Here is a 20,951-nt window from a genome sequence, read left to right on the forward strand (position 1 = left end):
AATAGTAATCATTATTGGTTTTATAGGTGGTAATTTGAATATCATAATTTTCTTAGGTATTTTGAGATTATTTGATAATCTTATTTTTGTTATAATTTTACCCCTAACTATTAAAACTTTTGGATAGAAATGTCCTTGTTTTGAAAATAATTTACAAGAATATTCATGGACTATTTTATCCTTATACACAAAAATTTTGGACAAGAATGCCATTGTATTGAAAACAATTCACAAAAACACTAGACCTGGCCACAACCGCCCGTCGATCGTCGATAAACATCGCCAGAACGGCGCACGACCAGTCGGATCTAGTTGGCCACTAGCATGTTGTGCCTCGATCTTGTCGTTTTCGGCCAGATGGTCGTGTATCTGGTTGTTGTTAACAACTAGATCTGTGGTCGTCATCAACGGCCAGATATGTTGATCTATCTTACCGTCGTTGAAGACTAGATGTTAGCCATCAATTGTCAGATATCTGGCGGTTAACAATAGCCAGAATTTGGCTGTAGATCTGGCTGAAAACGGCTAGATCGATGTATGATCGGCTAGATCCGACCAATTGTGTACAATTTCGATGACTGTCGACTGCTAGCCAACGGTGGTGGCTGGTGGTCAGATGTCTTCTTGGGTCATAGGATGTTTTTGTTAATTTTTAAACTTTTATTATGGGAGTGTTTTAGCTAATTATCAAATGTAGGGGTTAAAAGAATAATCTAAATAATAATATTAAAAAAGAAAGACAATTTAGTAATCTACATAATATACCCACCAATTTATTCCATCCAACCAAACACATTTTATATGAGATTGTCACTAATCTTCAAAGTAATCTATCTTTCCATTAATATAACATTTCCAATAATACAACATTTTTTGAACCAAACACTTCCTTAAAAACTTATGACATAGGGCGAATTTGTCATTTGTGTGATCCAAATGTTTGTAGAATTATTTTACAGACCTCATGGGCTAGTTTCTTTTACTTTTTGGCTATTATTTCCATTGTTTGTTTCGGTTACAATTCTTTGAGAATCACATAAGCTTCCATTAACCCTAGTTAAATCAGTTTTCATAAACCTTAATGATTTGGTTTTTTGATTACATCAATTTTCTAAATCTATTAGGAGTAGAATTTTCCTTTTATTCTAACCCAAATCTAATTCTTGTTTGACTAGGATTACAAATTATTTTTCCATTAGTCACTTTTATAATTTTGTTTTTCCTTTCTCTTCGTCATTTATCTTGTAGTGTGTTTTCTTATTATTGGCAAACACTATGAATGTCCTTGAATTTACTATCGAATTCAAAATTTTAGTTAATTTTTGTTATTAACTTCAGCTCCTACTACACCCAAGACACTAGGTTCGTTCAGAAGGAATAAACATTACTTATGAAGGAACAACCAAAAGAACAACCATTCCTTTCATAATGAATGTTCATTCCCTCCATTAGGAATGATTGTTCCTTATTTATGAACGACCATTCCTTCGGTTATTCCTTTATAAGGAACAACCATTCATTCTGTGAGAAACAACCGTTCATTACGAAGGAACGATCGTTTCTTTGGTCTAGTTAAAATTATTTTGACATGACAATGCTAATTCAACTGTCACGTCGAATGTTATAAGAGAAGTTTATAAAAAAAAATATTTTATATGTATATAAGTGTGTGCGTCTGTAGTGCACTAAAACAAATTTAGTGCCCACATAAAATTAGTCTTTAGAATCTTTTCCATTATACACTAAACGGTGTGTTCCATATATGATAAAATGCGGTAGTCATCAGTTTATAGAAGGTACAAAACGGTGTGTTATATTATTTCCCATTCACAAAGAAAAAGTAAGCTTCATACTGCTAAACCGTTAAAATTAGCGCAATAATATTTTTGAAGATGTCAAAATCTGGAGCATTGGATCTTGCTTCTGGTGTTGGAGGGATGATTCAGAAGAAGGAAGTATTTTCAATTGTTCAAAAGTAATTTAAATTGTTTCTTCTTTCTCTGTTCAAAAGATTGCATTTTGTTTCTCAAAGTTCTTTTCTTGCTTTCTGAAAGTGTTCTGAAATGTGTATTCAAAAAGCAGCTTAAAGTTCTCGAACAATTGATATTGATTATAGATTTCCTGTGTCAAACTTTAATCAGGTATGAGAAGTATCATGTTTGTTATGGAGGGGATGAGGATGAGAGAAAAGCCAACTACACTGACATGGTAACAACTTTTTTCTTTCTTTCTTTTTTGGTTTCAAGTTTAGCTTCATTTTTATTATCATGCTTAGTTAATTAAACTTGACTAGTGTTAGGGCCAAAATTCGTCCTTAGCCCAAATAGGAAAACGGGCCTGACATTGAGGAAGAAACTCGGCCCAATCTCGATGCGATCTAATCCAGATTAGGCCCATTTGATACGAGATACAGTCGGCCCAAACCATTCGAGCACAAGCCTCTTAATCCTAGTTCATTTCCTGGGTCCATGACCGAATCTAGAAGCCCACGGCCCCCACAGATCACCTTCCTATTCGGGATCAATCTCCTATTTGAGGTTACTTTCCTGTTCGAATCACTTTCCTACTCGAACACTGGTAAGACAACTCACCACCGCCCTAATTCCTCTAGGGTTCGCATCAGAGTCACACTAGGACTCCTACTCCCACCAGGATTGGGAGACCAGCTAGTCACTATATAAGCAAAGGCCAGCCCTCTCACAAGACACATTACATTACACCTTCACACTCGAAGCTCTTACTTGAGAGCTTCACATCACTGTCGTAGTCACAGTCCTTGACTAGACTTCCGGTAACGTCTCTACTCCCTAGCCCTCACTATCCTAGCCTCTTTCAGCCTTGCTGACTTGAGCGTCAGAGTGCCTATAGCAAACAGCACCCCGATGTTTTCCGTTTGCTTCACGCTTGTTTCTCTACATGTGCAGGTGCAGCGGATCGCTAGTGGCCTCAACCTCAAGGGATCAGACCCCCCCTTTCGTATAGGTAGATTTTTACGTCTGCAATTTGGCGCCCACCGTGGGGCGTTTAGCAATCATTCGGCTCAACGAACTTTGCTACGTAGAGGAACTTTCCATGGCTGACAACTCCGACAATGCTAACCCCAGCCTCGAGGCCAATTGGAGGCTTTGACCGCCCTCATGCAACAAAACTTGGACAAGGTAGCGGCACTGGAAGCCGAGAACAATGCAATCCGGACCGAAAATGTATCCATCAGGACAGAAAACTGGTCTCTTAAAGAGAAGGTGAGTCAATTCTATGATCTAGAGTTTCTGCCTGGCCAAGTACCTCCCAATCAGTTCCGCTCCCCTGTTCCATCCATGCAACCTCCACACACACCAGAGCACCGACCCTCGGTCTCCGGTAAAAGGCCGCGTCCATTAACTCATCGGCGATCGATGATTCTGTCCTAACTCACGGAGGAAAAGATTACAAAAGAACCCCATTCAGCCGACCCATCTCAGTCTCGAGATCAAGGCGCCCTAGTGATAGAGAGCCTGCACCCGCAAGACCAGTCCCTTCTTACCATCCAGCCTCACTTCCAGTTAACCATTTCCACACAAACGCCATTCGGCTTAGCTCACCCTCACGGGTTGAACGGCCAACCTAACCATACTATAGCACTCGAGCCCACCCATCCTGACGGATCAACCGATTATCAAACAACCCCCTTGACCATTCACATAGGGCGAAACACCAGATCGGTTACCATGGGAGTCATCCAACCAGAAGGAGTGAACGAAGATCCAGGCTACCAGGGTGTGCACGAAGCAATGAACCACCAAATCACACTGCACGGGATGGTCCAACGGAATATGTCGAAGACGAATGCAAAGGTCGACCCAGTCAAGCAAGATGACCTAATGGGGTCCCTTTCTCCTATGGAACAGGTACTAGCCAAGAGACTGGTCGATATGGAGGCAGTGATGAGACGCATCCCAAGAATGCCAGTACCAACCAAGAAGAACAGGCCCCACTGCTATGCAGATTCACCCTTTGTGGATGAGATCGCCCTAGCCGATATGCCCTAGAAGTTTACCATCCCTAACATGAAACTGTACGACGACACCACCAACTCGGATGATCACATAGCCTCGTACAAGTAGCGGATGTTCACTGTCTCAATACCCCAACTACTGAGAGAAACCTACATGTGCAAAAGTTTCGGTTCGAGTTTATCCGGCCTGACACTCCAATGGTACACGAATCTCTCGAACGGATCCATTGACTCATTCGCCCAGCTCACTGACACCTTTGTAGAACAGTTTGCCAGCAACAAGAAACTCGAGAAGCTGTCGGCCGACCTATACAGAGTATACCAGAGAAGGGGAGAGCCACTGAGAGAGTATGTCAGCAGGTTCAACAAAGAGAAGGTCTCCATCCTTGCATGTAACCCCGAGACAGCCGTGGACGCCTTTAGGAAAAGTCTCCTCCCGGACGGAGAACTATACAAAGAACTTACAAAGCTGGGTTGCACCACAATGGAAGATGCCCTGGCCCAGGTGGTGATCCAAATAAGATGGGAGGAAGATGAGATAAACCAAACAATTCACTCCAAATACAACTCGAGGCGGAACGACAGGAAGCCAGAGCATAGACCAATGGAACACCGCTACAAGCCCCCAGCACACAATACGAGCAGATTCAGAAAACCTTATGATTGTCAACCAATGAGAACTGAGAGCTGATAGTTCGGATCAAACCGGTATAAAATACCGGAGTACAATCTCAACGTTGAGCCGACCCAGGTCGTCGCGATTATAAAAGGAATGGGTTCCACCGTTAAGTTGCTGGGTAAGCTCAATCCCGAAGCAAGGAGAGATATGACCAAATGGTGCGAGTTTCACGGCGACCATGGACACAACACTGTAGACTGCATCGCCTTACGACTAGAGTTCGCTGTACTTCTAAAGATGGGACATCTCTGAGATCTACTAACAGATAAGGGGAAGAACACCATCAGTCAGAGAAGCTCAAAAGAACCATCACCACCTCCGCGAGAACCCACACCGAAAGGGCTTTGTTCACTCATCTCCGGAGGATCAAAGATCAGTGGGGTAAGTTACTCATCAGCCAAGCGATATGCCAGAACCAACCACCACCATGAAGTCCAATCCATCCATCTGGTCTCATGGTCGCACACTCATCAAATCTCCAACATCCTAGTAAAGAGAGTATTCATAGATGGAGGATCTTCAACAAACATCCTATTCCTCGAAGCAATGAGGGCTATGGGACTGGAAGAAGCAAACATCAACAGGCGACCGACACTATTGGTTGGGTTCAGCTCTGAGCAAAAGTACACTATTGGGGAAATCATCCTCCCTATGTACGCTGGCAGAGTAAACAAACAGATCGTATTTCTGGTGATCGACTGTCTCTCTCCCTACAACGTCATCTTGGGTCAACCTTGGATCCATGACATGCGAGCAGTCCCATCTACCATCCACCAGACGATCAAGTTCCCAACCAAATGGGGGGTACGAGAGATCAAGGGCGACCCCAAAGCTTCCAGAGACTGCTACAAGAATGCCTTCAAGGGCAAGGGTAACTCTTCATAGCAATTACGATCCCATCCAACCCTTCCGACCGAGCCGGATCAACTATCTATGGAAGAGTTGGATGAAGTGCAGATACATCCGGATGACCCTGAGAGAAAGACACACATAAGGTCCCGCCTCAAGCTCGAGACAAGAGAGAAGCTGATAGAATTCCTTGAACAGAACCAAGACTGTTTTGCCTGGTCCTACGCTGACATGACCAGAGTCAGTCCAGAAGCAATGGTCCACCAGCTCAAGGTAGACCCAGGTCACCCACTAGTAAGACAGAAAAGAAGGAAATTCGCACCAGAGCGTAATCGAATTTTCAATGAAGAAGTCGAGAAGCTACTAAGCAATGGTATGATTAGAGAGGTCCACTACCCCGAATGGCTGGCGAATGTCGTGGTCGTAAAGAAAAAGAACGGGAAGTAGATGTGCATCGATTTCACGGACTTAAACAAAGCCTGCCTCAAGGACTCCTTCCCGCTCCCACATATTGACATGATGGTTGACGCGACCGCAGGTCACGAGCTCCTTAGTTTCATGGACGCTTTCTCAAGGTACAACCAGATCTTGATGCACCCGGATGACCAAGAGAAGACAACCTTCATTACGGAAAGGAGAACCTATAGCTATAAGGTAATGCCATTCGGCCTTAAGAACGCCGGAGCCACCTACCAGCGGTTAGTCAACAAGATGTTTTCCGAGCACCTCGGAGACACTATGGAAGTATACATCGACGACATGCTCGTCAAGTTCCTGATGGCTGAACAACACCTTGACCACCTTAGCCAGGCATTCGCCATCCTCAGGAAGTATAGCATAAAACTAAATCCAGCCAAGTGCTCATTCGGCGTCTCGTCAGGTAAATTCTTGGGCTATATGGTTACTCAGCGAGGGATATAAGCCAACCCCGACCAGATCAGAGTGATCCTCAGTATACTATCTCTGACCTACATCAAAGATGTCCAACGCCTGGTAGGACGAGTGGCTGCCATGAGCCGCTTCATCTCCAGATCCATCGACAAGTGCCATCTCTTCTTCCATGCTCTCAAGAAGTCCAAGAAGTTCAAATGGACCCCCTCCTGCGAGGAAGCCCTGCCACAGTTGAAGGGATACCTAACCTCCCCTCCGTTTTTCTCCAAACCTGTGGACAAGGAGAAGGTCTACTCTTACCTGGTGGTCTCAAAGACAGCCATCTTAGCAATACTAGTTCGGGAAGAAGAAACGAAGCAGTTACCGGTCTACTATGTAAGCAAATCGTTCCTTGACGCGGAAACACGGTACAGTCAACTGGAGAAACTAGCCCTCGCCCTCATCCATGCATCCAGGAAGCTCAGGCCGTACTTTCAATGCCACTCTATAGTGGTAATCACCTCCTTCCCACTAAAAAGATACTACACAAACCAGAGCTATCAGGCCGACTCACGCAGTGGATAGTGGAGCTTAATGAGTTTGACATATCTTACCAATCCCGCACCGCCGTCAAATCCCAGGCACTAGCAGACTTCATTGCTGACTTCATACCGAGCGCCACCACCTAAGTAGAAAAGGATCTGTTATGCATGAACGGCGGACCACCCTCCAAGTAGACTCCCCTAGTGGATGGCTCGAGTAACGTGAATGGAAGCGGACTTGGAATAGTATTGATTGCACCAGAGGGAGACATCATCCAAAGAATAATCCGGTGTGGGTTCAAGTGCACGAACAACGAGGCTGAATATGAGGCCCTCATCGTTGGACTTTCTTTAGCCAAAGAAATTGGAGCAAAGAGACTAGAGGTGAAGTCTAATTCCCAGGTCGTGGTCAATCAACTGCAAGGCACGTATCAAGCACGCGACTCGAAGATGACATCCTACTTGAGCATGGTCAAAGAACTGCAGGCCCAATTTGATGAGCTCTCCATCGTCCAAGTCCCTAGAGCGGAGAACTCCCACACTGACTCCCTTGCCAACCTCGGCTCAGCCCTTAAATGTTCTTCCCAGTCATCCATCCCCCTATTATTCATACAGTGGCCAGCCAACTAGAAGGAACAACAACCAAACAAGCCGCCCGAAGAAGCCATGGGTGTTGAACTAGCCGACTGCTAGATGACTCCGATAGTGAGATCCTTGAAACATGATGAACTCCCAGTTGACAAGAACGAAGCGTGCCGATTAAAAGCAAGAGCAGCCAGATTCACCATACATGAGGGCTAACTCCTTAGAAAGTCATTCTCGGGCCCCTATCTCAAGTGCACAAGTCTAGAGGAGGCACAAAATGTTCTCGCCGAACTCCATGAAGGCGAATGTGGAAACTATGCTGGGGGACGCAGCCTTGCACACCGGGTAATCACTGTTGGATATTATTGGCCGACCATACGCACCGACTCGGCTGCTTATGTGAAGAAGTGCGACAACTGTCAGAGGTTTGCTCATGTCTCACACCTCCCACTAGAGCGACTCCACTCCATCCTCACACCTTGGCCCTTTATGAAGTGGGAGATGGACATAGTGGGAAAACTATCGACTGCACCCGGGCAGCGAGTCTACATGTTAGCAGTGACAGACTACTTTATCAAGTGGATAGAAGCCAAAGCCTTCGCATAAGTGAGAGACCTAGAAGTTAAAGCTTTCATCTGGAAGAATGTCATCTACAGGTTCGGAATACCAAAGGAGATCGTCACCGACAATGGATCCCAGTTTATCAGCTCAGGCTTCAGGGATTTCTGTGACATGTGGGGAATAAAACTGAGCTTCTCAACCCCTTGCAACCCCCAGTCTAATGGCTAGGCCGAGTCATCTAACAAGACCATCATTCAAACACTAAAAAAACAGTTACAGAAGGCTAAGGGTGCATGGGCAGATGAGCTACTTGGAGTCTTTTGGTCATACCGAATCACAGCTCGCTCGTCAACCGGCGAGACCCCCTTCTCCCTCACATACGGTTCTGAAGCAGTCATCCCAGCTGAAATATTAGTCCCGTCCACCAGACTCCAATGGGCGGATGAGGAATCAAACAACCAGAACCTTTGCTAGAACTTAGACACCGTCGACAAGCTACTCGAATGGGCAAGCATTCGAAATGTAATCTATCAGCAACAGGCCGCCCGACACTACAATCGCAACGTGAGGATCTGAACTTTCAAAGTAGGCGATTGGGTCCTCCGCATGGTCTTCCAAAACACCAAGGAGATCAACTCTGACAAACTCAGCCCCACTTGGGAAGGCCCCTACAAGATAACCAAAGAAGCAGGGAAGGGCGCTTACAAACTCCAGACCCCCGAGGGTAAAGACATCAGTAACAGTTGGAACGCCGTTCACCTCAAACGCTACTACTTCTAGGTGAACTTGTCTTTTTTTTGTTTTTCCTTTTTTATTTTAAGACGATGTATGGGCCTATCCACCTCCTTATAGATAATCGGCCTCATGGCCAAACATTAATGAAGTATTATTCAAAAATTTTTCGTCTTCAAATCGACCCTGCTCGATTCACGATAACACCTTTAGATTAGCCCTACCCGATCCATGAAATCGCACCATCAAATCAACCCTGCTCGATTCACGATAACACTTTCAGATCGGCCCTGCCCGATCCACGAACTTGCACAATCGAATCGGCCTTGCCCGATTCACGATAACACCTTCAGATCGACCTTGCCTGATCCACCTACTTGCATCTTCGAATCGACCCCGCTCGGTTCATGAAAACACCTTCGAATCGACCCTGCTCAGTTCACGGAATCACCTTCGATTGGCCCTGCCCGACCTTTTCACACATTCGGATTGACTTCATTCAATCTAGGAGACTACGTACTCGGTTGTCCAGACCGAGTGAATGTTTCTTACACCTTCAATAAGCAAAGCACCAACCTAGCCCAACATAAGGCCTACATGCCTTAGCCACTAGGCCACACTAAAGTAACAAACACAATATAGTGCATCTACAAGTAAAGAAGGAATGAATAACTCACTCATCCACGAAGAAAGTGTCAAAAGTTAAAACAACCAAGTATAATACGTACAACATTACATGACTCGATTCAGAGTACAAAAAAGGCCTCAAACGGCTCAATTCAGAATACAAAAAGGCACAGACGCCAAGGAAGAGGGCATCGCAGGCCCCAAAATACATAAACAAAAGGAAAACTAAGCTAAGTATCCTTAGTTCGAGTTGTCTCCTCCATCTTTGACTCGGTCGTCATGTCTGCACCCCTAACACCTGTCCCAGCAGCCTGGTCGATCACATCCCCAGCATCCGATGGCCCCGACTGACTAGCCAGGTCAGGCATCTGCTCCTCGTCCTGCCCTTGCAGATGACCGTCTCCCTCTTCCAACAACTCCTACATGAGTTGGATGTCTTTGTCCGGATCCTAGTGAGAAGTCCTTCCTTCCTTGAACTCAAGCATGAGTTTACCCCAGCCCTTGATGGTAGCGTCATCAGTAATAGAAAGACACTGCTTCCTGAGAGACTTGATCTCTATGGTCTTCTCGGCTAACTCACGCCTGAACCTCTCCAGCTCACGCTCGCTGTCCCTCAGAAGCTACTGACTCTCCTGCTCGGCCTTCCGTACTGTTGCCTCTCTCTGGCGCAAGCTGGTGTTCGCCTTGGATACACCTTGTATCCGCTTCTCCTGTGCCACCACAGACTTCCGCAGATGAAGACTGCTGGTAAACACCTGCACAACAAAATAGTATCATAAGAATGAAATTCAGGAACAAAAATAACGTAAGCTACTACCATACCTGAAAGGTGCGGGCCACCCCCCAATCAGCCGCAGCAATTGCACCCATCTGGTTCAAACGCGCCTCGTCCGTCGGGAACAAAAAGGAGTCGGCCAACTTGCTCATGGCAGTCACGTCAGAATAAGTCGACGCGGTAGCCTGAAACTTGAAGGTAATCGTCCCGACCTCCTCATCCATGACCGCAGTCTGGGACGATCCAACTCCCGCCACCGGCTACTGACTCGGCGGCATCGCTAATACATCCTCCACTCTCATTTCCTCCCTGGCTAAGGATTCCCTCCACCTCTTCTCCTGACACCAGGCGATGGACTCGCTGCACTAGGGACGGTCAATTTCTTCATCAGTGTCTCTGTAAGCGCAAACTCTCCAACAGTTAGTGGGTTCAGCACGGACTCACCAAAAATGATATGATTGCAGTACCGACTCAGAAGCACGTCCCAGGTCCGCTTCAGCAAGGGGAAAGGAGTACCTCGTTGGATTACCTCTACTCCGACCCAAAGAATGTTGGCCTTCAAATTGGACTCTGCTAGCACTACTCGCCAATCCCTCTGCTCCGACGGGATAGCTAACACCTTCTGAGTCGCAATGTCCAAGCCATCTCCGCTCTGCCCAGCCCGATTGTACTCAAGCTCTGCAAACAAAAAACACAATCAAGATTTAGTAATCAAAGTACAAAAGAAACAACAAGTTCTCTCCGGTAGCTCGCCTTGTCTCCTCTCTCCAAAGACAGCCCGACCCCTGATGAAAAAGTATCGGTCTTTCTAGTTTTTGTCGCTGGACCGCAGGTCGGTCACCAAGTGAGACCGGTCATGCCTTAGGTTCATCAGATAGCGACCCTTCTCCTTATCATTCTCCTTTAGGAAGTACGAGTACAACAGCTCGTGCAACCCGAACCTCACCTGGTTCCTAACACAGAGGTCCTCCAAAGCCATTAGCAATCTCCAACCATTCGGCATGAGCTGAGACGGAGCAATCATGAAATGGTTTAACACCTCCCAAACCAGGAGAGGGATAGGTAACCTTAACCCATCATGAAACCACTTCTCGTAAACACTAACCCAACTCTGTGCCTCCCAATCGACTCGCTCATACGACTGCGGCCCCCAGATATCAAACGAACTCGAAATATGGTACAAAGTCCGGATGCGCCACACATCATTTTCCTTAAGCGCGGGCGGATAATCCCTAGTCAAGATTCCGCTGCCCTATTGACTCGGCTCTTCCTCAGAGATGCTATTAGATAAAGACGGACTACCAGCTCCTTCGGAGTCTTCCCCATTTCTCCCATGCCTGCCCGAACTACTTGGACCGGGAGTACTCGTCCCTGGGGCAGCTACACTAACTCAAATTGGTACCCTAATCGGAACTCCCCCTTCGGGCATCATCACTATGGTATGGGCACATTCATACTCGTCACTAGTGTCCGCCACAACTCCGCTTGAACTAGCTGACTCAGAGTAGGACATGATATCTTGATCGCCCAACCCGACGGACCAACTCAACTCTGACTTCCAAACTCCCAAAATCCAAGTAGTAAAATAGCCACTCGCCCCACCTAACCGATCGAATGAACCCCACGACTTGGGCACCCAAAAGTATGTTAAGTAACTGCTCACCCCAAGCTACCGACCGAGTCAGGATAAAAACACCTAGCTATCACTAGCCCCACAACACCGGTCGACATGTCACCGTCAACTACTTGTCAACTCTGACAAGCCCAAGCTCCGATCGACCCCTACTACTGACTGAACTGACCCCAAATGCAACAGCTCCCCCTTGTTTGCTCCAGGCGACCAACACACCAACTCAAACACCAACACCTCCGTGCCACTCGCTCGGTCTAGGTGACCGATCACATTTTTAATCCACTCCGCACTTCCTCAACACTCAGTCGGATGGACCAAAAGACCTACCTCTCCCACTAAACTCCCCAAGCTATCACACTATTTGGTCAGGCAGACCGACCGACCCAAATAGCACTTAACTCGACTTCGTCTTCCCTTTGTCCAGAAAACACCAGAAAATCAGAGAAAATCACCAAAAACTCACTAGAAATCCAAAAATCCAAGCTTATTCTAGAAAACCAAAACTCCAGCACTCCTAAACACCTCAAAAAACAATTGAAACCACACAAACTTCATCCTATTTTCCAAAAAACTCAACAAACAACCACAAACAAAAACAAAGAAACAAACAGATGACACAAAAGAAGTGATTTACCATGAAAGGAGCCAAAGTCTGTCGAGATAAATTGCCGTCGCTAAAAAGAAACTGAAAACGCAGAAGAAAAAACTTTTGTTCTGCAGAAAAACAGAGGAAAAATGCAAATGGGAGACGAACGGTTTGCTCTTTTGTTTTTTAAAGGAAAATCTGACAGATGAAGACACATGGCGTCCCGCGATTAGCTGATAGTCAGAGCAACTTTTCATTTTCCCGCCTCGAAAATAAGGAACCGATCGCCACTATACACGTGGCAGAGATCCGCAGCACCGTACGGAAGCTATGTTCAGCCGCCCTGTCCTCTCGACCGACTCAGCACCCCGTTTCCAAAGTGCACATGATATGATCCTAGGCTTCACAGGCCTAGGAGGTCCTCCCGACTAGTCGATCAGCTTGAACGGCCCAGCTCGCACTTACTCCAGTTGATCAAACCAGGAAGCCTCACCATTCGGTCTTCCGTAGTGGATGAATGGACAACCAAAGGACCATGCTCTCTCATCTCACTCACCTGACCACCCGAGCTCTCCGATCAAGCGAACCCTCAATTCAATATAGCCCCTAACTCACTCAATCCGACATGCTGAGCAAACACCCAGGCTATATAATGATACCTCCCCTCTCTAGTCGGTAAGACGAACCGAATGGGCACGCGAGCCCAAAAGCCTCGTTGTCTTAATCTCTCGGCCCTTCACACCAATCAAGCACACCACAGCGTGATGGTGGCATACTCCGGATCGGTAATGGGCACTGGACGACCCCCGACCAAGAATCACCTACAAAAATCGAATCAGCCGCGCCGACAATCGGTCATCCGGGAAGGAAGACCGACCACGCCTCAATCATTTCCGACTCTCTTGACTTAAGAAAATCTTAACTCTGAGAGTGGGGGACAAACTGTTAGGGCCAAAATTTGTCTTTGGCCCAAATAGGAAAACGAGCTTGACATTGAGGAAGAAACCCGACCCAATCCCAATGCGATCTAATCCAGATTAGGCCCATTTGATACGAGATACAGCCGGCCCAAACCATCCGAGCACAAGCCTCTTAATCCTAGTTCATTTCCTGAGTCCATGAGCAAATCCAGAAGCCTACGGCCCCCACAGATCACGTTCCTATTCGGGATCAATCTCCTATTCGAGGTTACTTTCCTGTTCGGATCACTTTCCTACTCGAACACTGGTAAGACAGCTCACCATCGCCCTAATTCCTCTAGGGTTTGCATCAGAGTCACACTAGGACTCCTACTCCCACCAGGATTGGGAGAGCAGACAGTCACTATATAAGCAAAGACCAGCCCTCTCACATGATACATTACATTACACCTTCACACCCGAAGCTCCTACTTAAGAGCTTCACATCACTGCCGTAGTCACAGTCCCCGACTAGACTTCCGGTAACGTCTCTACTCCATAGCCCTCACTATACTAGCCTCTTCAGCCTTGCTAACTTGAGCGTTGGAGTGCCTATGACAAACACCACCTCGGTGTTTTCCATTTGCTTTACGCTTGTTTCTCTACGTGTGCAGGTGCAGTGGATCGATAGTTGCCTCAACCTCACAAGATCAGACCCCCCCTTTCGTACAGGTAGATTTTTACGTCTACAACTAGTTTTCTAAAGGAGTAAATGGTTATGAAATGCGGCATTGGTTTTAAAATAAAATTATTAGTGTACTGATGATTAAAATACTCTTTCTTACATTTTGTCGCTTGAGATTAATTATTTAAGTAAATCATATCTCTACGCTTATGAATTATGAAGTATATTTTGATTCCCATTTTCCAGAAGGGTTTGCTCTTGCACAAGATTTTTGTAACATANTTTTAAAATAAAATTATTAGTGTACTGATGATTAACATACTTTGATTCTTACATTTTGTCGCTTGAGATTAATTATTTAAGTAAATCATATCTCTATGCTTATGAATTATGAAGTATATTTTGATTCCCATTTTCCAGAAGGGTTTGCTCTTGCACAAGATTTTTGTAACATATCACTGACTGAGTTTCTAACTAGTGCTATATGGGTAAATGAATTATAAAATGGCTTGCATATTTCAGGTCAACAAATATTATGATCTGGTGACAAGCTTTTATGAATACGGTTGGGGTGAATCTTTCCATTTTGCTCCTAGGTAAGGAGTGGATTCATATGATGCCCAATCAATTGTTTCGTCTTCTTTTAGGCATCTGTGCACGACATTTTGCTACAGTTGGCCGATTGAGAATCGAATTGCGTAACCTTCACTTTTGTAGATGGAAAGGGGAGTCACTTCGAGAAAGCATCAAGCGGCATGAACACTTTCTTGCTTTGCAGCTATGTTTGAAGAAAGGACAGAAGGTTTCTATCGTTCAGTTAAAGCTGTAATATGAAATAGAATTTAATCTAACACAATGCAACTTGTTATTTTTTGCTGCAAAGTCGTTGATGCAACCCTTTTTCTGTTATTGACAGGTATTAGATGTGGGTTGTGGAATTGGTGGGCCAATGAGAGAAATTGCTAGATTCAGGTAGTTGATGATTCTCGTATTGTGTATACAAATATGCTATTTTCAGAAATGAAATTATTAAATTGACTTGTTTTTCTTTAAATTGAACATGTTTGGATGGAGTAGGAAAGGCTGTGTTATTACCGGTATCATATATATAAGACGTAATTTTATTGAGTCTATTTCTTGATTATATTTCTCTAGTTTTTTGTGGCCTACCTTTGCTTATCCTGAGAATATACTTAGTTTGTTGGATTAAAGAAAGGTTTTCGTATACATACTTTGGCCTTTGAAATAGCCACATAAATGATAAGTTATAATGAGGTACACCTTAAATGTTTATCATATATGTCAATTATTTTCATTTTACTTGATGTCATTTGGTTTGCGAGGGAATACAGGTCTGATAAGTACTGTGTTTGGCCTACTTTTTTTATAGTAGTCATTTTTGTTACAAGTTTCACACTCTCAGTTTCTTTTCTGCATTAAGTTTGGAGACTTTTCCCTGAGTTTGGACAGTTTCAGTCACAGCTATGATACTAATTGCTTTTTGTAGTGATACATTGATTACAGGGGTAAACAACAATAAGTATCAAATAACAAGAGGAGAGGTGAGTGACTCTGCTTTCTGATGAATGCAATATCGATACCTTTTCTGCTCATAGTGTTATTGTATATTGCAAAGATTTGAGTCATGTTGTTCACATATACTTGGAAGTTTGCTTGCTCAGGAACTAAATCGAACTGTAGAGTGGACCAGAGATGCAACTTTGTGAAGGTCGGTTAAACTTATCTAGTGTAGATGCATTTTACTTTTCATCATTTTACTTCCATTCTAAAGTGCTTTCTCCAATAATCTTCATTCTTTATAAAGTGTCATTTGCTTTAATTCTTATATGGAATATACATCTGTAGCTAAGTTATGTTAATGGCTTCCTTATGATGATTTAGGCTGACTTCATGAAAATGCCTTTTTCGGACAATACTTTTGATGCAATATTTGCAATAGAAGCAACCTGCCATGCACCGAATGTGGTATGTCATGACAATCAAATCTCAATGGGCTTATAATGTTCAGTACTCTCCAGTTAGCCATTTAGTAGTATCTAATATCACAATGTGTGACATAATAAAACTTTGTTCTCTGGTTGAAAAAGCGTGATTGCTACACAGAAATATACAGAGTGTTGAAGCCTGGTCAGTGTTTTGCTGCTTATGAATGGTGCATTACTGATTACTTTGATCCCATGAACCTAGAACATCAAAGGATTAAGGTCATGGCATGTGCTCTAATAATGTTCCTCACCGTCCTTTTAGTTAACGTTAATAACGGCAGTCTAACAAACTGACGTATGAACACAGGCTGAAGTTGAGTTGGGCAATGGACTTCCTGACATCAGATTAATGAGAGAATGCCTTGAAGCTCTGAAGCATGCAGGCTTTGAAGTCAGTAGCATGGAATTGCTTCTTGCAATATAAAATCACTATGTCTGAACTCTGACGTTTCCGCTATAAAAAAAAAATTAACACTGTTTTTAATATTCATTTCATTCTTGTTCTTATGCAAGGTCTTATGGGAGAAGGATATTGCTGCAGACTCACCTCTTCCTTGGTATTTGCCTTTGGATAAAAATCATTTCTCACTGAGCAGTTTCCGGGTGACAGCTTGTGATCATTTCATCACTAGAAACATGGTAAGATCTATAAAGCCTGACCTGGTTTTAGTGATCATGTTTAATTCTGAAATTTGTGTGGTAACATGTACAACTGCCACTAGCGAGGGAGAATAGAAATGTATAATGTGTAAAGATGAAATACACACCACACTGTCCTATCAATGATATTAATGAAGTTTGATGATACTGAAGAAAGTGAGGTCGGTAAGGCATTGCTTTGATCAATTTTGGCAAATAATTGATATTTTATCTGTGTGTAGGTAAAAACCTTAAGAGTTTTTGGGCCTTGCTCCTGAAGGTAGCCAAAGAGTTCAGTCTTTCTTGGAGCAGGCAGCAGAAGCTCTTGTTGAAGGTGGAAGGTAGGTTGTTTCTCTTCATTTCATAACCGTTCTCTGAGAAAGAAAAAACCAAAAAAAAAAAAAAAAATAGTAAGTTTTCCATAAGATGATGTGACTTTGATGAGGTCCCAAATCCTAGTCTGCTCTTAAAGCTTTAACACATCTCTAATACCATTTCTATGTTAACATATTTATTTGCTCTTGCTGAAATGTAGGTGGGAGGTATATTGACCAATTTGAATTTGGTTTTTACAGGAAGCGTATATTCACACCAATGTATTTCTTCTTAGCCCAGAAGCCGAATTTTTCGTGAGAAACAGGCTATGTTATGACGAGGATTTGAGATGTTGAGAGAGAATTAATGGAAAAATAAGAAATCAAATTGGTGTTAGGAAAGGAATTCCCACAACATTTTCTAAGAATATGGATCTTAGTAATTGAAGAACTCGAAGATTAGGAAATATTCAATTTAGATTTTCATAAGGTTTGAGTTGAGAAATTTGGTGTTTGATTGGTGAGAAAATGGGAGAAATGAAGGAAAGTGGCGAAAGCATACTCGAGAGAAAATAGTTTTATTACTATTGAACTAAGAGTGCTCCACTAAATTTATTTATAAGCTCCATTAATAATTAAATTGTTTTAAAATTTTAATATAATATTTATGCATTATTCCAAAGTCACCCACATCCTGTAGTTTCCTTTCTAAAACTCGATTAAATTTGCTTTTTGAGGCCCATCGCGATCGCGTTACTGCTTTTCTTCTTGGGTCAAATTTAATTCATTTTCCATCTTAAATTTGCAGTATGAAATCCATGGTTAACTAATATTAATCTTTTCCTCTTCTAAAGAACACCATGAATTCATACTTCCTTTGCAGTATGGTGGTTTAATTTTTCTATTTTCTATTTTATTAGTTCAATTTTTTTTTTCTTTTTCTTAAAACCCATAAACCATGGCTACTCTTCACCTGATAAAGATCTGCATACCAATTACATGGTAAAGGCTCTGCAAAATTCAAAAACCTTAACTCCTATGACATAGTATCTCAATTCCAACAAAAAATAAATCAACATAAAACTGAAGAAATAGAAACTGTATATAAAATCCTTTGAAGCAAAGATCTCAAAAAATCTAAAACCATTAAAGTTCTTCACTTAATGACATATATCCTACAAGTTTAATCCTATAATAATGGATCCATTAAATTTGCAGCAATTATGTCTATCAAAAAATAATTTTAAGTAATATATTTTTTTTGTTTTTGTTTTTGTTTTAACAATTTAAAGAGTTAACCCATAAAAGAGCAGAATAATAAATTCATGTTTGATTAATGTACTTCTTAGCAATTGTAAGTTTCACACATATTAACAATTTAAAAAAATTATTAATAGGGTTCAAATCAAGGTTTTAAAACTTGGACCGGATCGGCCGGTTTGACTAGTAATTGGCCTCGTCTTCGATTGGGGGACACCTAAACCCAGTTTCACCCATATTTGACTAGGGTTTAAACTGGCAGAATAGTACCAAACCGTCGGTTCAACTGGACAGGTGGCTAAACCGGGTTACTAAAATCCCTATTCCAATTCTAATTCTTCAATCTTCATTCTTCGCTTCATGCGTCCTTCGATCAACCTACTCAAGCCGTTTCGCTTTGCGACTCAGCCTTACTTCACTCGGCCTGCGAGTGATTAGTGATTAGTGAGTTTGATTTTGTTGGCATTTGAGACATGGGTTAATAAAATTTTGTTATGGTAGATGGTGGTGTTTTGTGGTGGCCAGTGGTGGTTTCTTCGATGTTGGGTTGATCTGGGTTGGATTGCAGTTGTGGCGGCGAGGGTTTCCTGGCTAGATTGTAGGGGTGTGTTTGCTGGATTTCAAACCTATAGGGATTGATGTTAATTTCTCAGGGGTATGTTTGTTAAGTTCAAACTAGTTGGATATGCTAAGTCAACGGTTCAACCGACCAATCCAACTGGTCGAATTGCCGGACCTAGTTAGGGATCGACTCCTTGACGGGGTCAAGGCTCAAGATGGGTTTAAAAACATTAGTTCAAATAACACCACTCTTGAACTAAGGTCATGTTTGCTTGTGAATGGACAAGAGAATGAGAATCTTATTCCTTATCCTTTTACTTATATTCCACTGACATTTTCATTATCTTGTCTTTTTCCATTTGACAAGGTTGTAGGCTATTCTTTTTACCTTCATTGGAAGGATTAGGTACTCACATTTACCTTGGTGATATGTGTATCTTTAAAATAGCAACTTTAACATTATTTTTCCTTAAGCATGGATTCATTGGCACCATGACATGTGCTCTCTTGGATGAGTCTCTTTCGCCAAGCAACACTCATAGGGGTGATGGCCCTCACTAGTCACATGACTCTTAGGGAGAGGCAGATATAGACGAGCTACAGGTGCTCCCTCTCCTTATACTTGCTCTATGTTGATCGCTTATTCCTTCACTAGTAAGGAGGTGGGTGACCCCCTCATGTAAATAGGAATGGGCTAACGTACTTTCCGTTTGGGTTCTCATTAAGGGGTGGAAACTCATTCCAGTTGAGAGGAAGCTAGCATGCTAGCCCGAGGCCGTGCTTCTATCCACTAGAAGAAGCGGAGGTGGCGACCCTATTAAATAGACAAAAAAAGGGAGCTAATATGCTCCTCTCACAATCGCCACCTTCCTCCCAATGAGGAGGTGGTGACCTTCTCCAGAAATAAAGAAAAAGCCTCCTTGCTGCCTACTTTTTTTCTTTTGGAGGAAGTGGTGGCCAACCCAAGTCCATGGTCGCCCAATTGGGGGTAGGTGACTCTCCCATGCTTTGCCACTAAAATCCCCCATATTAGAGTCAATTAAAAAAAACAAATTAAAAATGGAGAACCACCTAATTGATAAAAAAAATGCCAAATGATAAGAGTACCTGAATTTGTTCCACCTAAGATACAAATTCTTCTCAACTGATAAAGAATGTTTAATATATTACCTCAAGAACAAAGTCTTGAATTTGTCTTTGCTATAGGTTTATTTCTTTCACCCACTTGAGAAATACTTAATTAAGAAACACTTTAGTGATTATAGAAAAGTATTAAATACCCTTCTAAAATTACCAAAAACCCTTTGAAAAGTATCAGAAACCCTTACAAATGTTAAAGATCCCATGCAAATATTAAAACTCCATTGACATTGAGGGAGATATTTGATAGATTTTAATAATTGCTAGGTGTTTTTGACTTAAAACATCACTCAACAAGGCGTATAAAATTAACCTCTTTGCCATGTGACAAGATAAAGGAAGTCAGGAACTATAGTACTTACTGTCCTCAAGAACTATCTCATTCGTCTTCTTTACTTTTTTATGGCTTCATCATCATTAGTTGCTTTCTTGGGATTTTCTTGTGATTGTTTTCTTATATTTGTATTGCTTCATGCTTAATTCGTAACATAATTAAGAGTGTCATGATCATTTATTTGTTTATCTCTTACAACCCAAAGCTAGAAATGCCTTCTGGCGTCTTTGACTTAGTAAGTCCTTGAACAATATCTTTAATCTTTTTATGGGTTGACAAATTAACACACTTATTATATACAAAACAAAAGCGTATGGAAGTAATTGAGCAAAGTGATAAGGGTTTAAGTAGCAGTGTCAATCGAGTCGAGCCGCTCGAGCTTGGCTTGGCTCGACTACAATGTTGAGCCGAGTTCAAGCTTGTTAGATCTTGGCTTGACAAACTCGATTGGGAAAGTGGAAAAGTGGAGAACTGAAGAGTTTTTTTTTTTTGGTGAGCTCAAACTCGAATTTTCAACGTCAAGCTTGAGTTCGATTAAGCTCCAACTCAAATTTTGAGCATCAAGCTCTAGCTCCAACTCAAATTTTCAAGCTCGTTAAGCTTGAGCTTGAACTCGAGCTCGACACTGTAGCGAATAAGCCAAACTCGATTAACCCAATGCTTGGCTCGGCTCGGTTTGG

The 20,951-nt window shown here is 42.8% G+C and overlaps 1 pseudogene; it reads left to right on the forward strand.

The window, feature by feature from the left end:
• The first annotated feature begins 1,892 nt into the window (after window positions 1–1,892).
• LOC116119053 lies at window positions 1,893–17,537 on the forward strand (annotated as a pseudogene).
• The last annotated feature ends 3,414 nt before the right edge of the window (window positions 17,538–20,951 follow it).

The sequence above is a fragment of the Pistacia vera genome, unplaced genomic scaffold (genome assembly GCF_008641045.1).
Source record: "Pistacia vera cultivar Batoury unplaced genomic scaffold, PisVer_v2 Contig87, whole genome shotgun sequence".
Classification (NCBI taxonomy): Eukaryota; Viridiplantae; Streptophyta; class Magnoliopsida; order Sapindales; family Anacardiaceae; genus Pistacia; species Pistacia vera.